Here is a 208-nt window from a genome sequence, read left to right as displayed (position 1 = left end):
CGGAGGACGCGGCACGAAGCCACAGCACCCAACCGCAGTCTCACTCAGGCCATAGCGCGAGGGCCGCCGGGCACTCAAGCCAGTGACTCTGTGCAGGGACCCCTCCGACCAGGCCTGCTGGGCTGGGTCTGTGAAGGGGCCTCAGGCTCCCGGCTCTCCTCTCCCCCCCCTGCAAGGTTTTCTTGAAAGCGTCTAAGGGAGCGGGCGG

Source organism: Cariama cristata, unplaced genomic scaffold (genome assembly GCF_000690535.1).
Source record: "Cariama cristata isolate BGI_N322 unplaced genomic scaffold, ASM69053v1 scaffold22426, whole genome shotgun sequence".
NCBI classification, from domain to species: Eukaryota; Metazoa; Chordata; class Aves; order Cariamiformes; family Cariamidae; genus Cariama; species Cariama cristata.
This window is presented reverse-complemented; position numbering follows the sequence as displayed.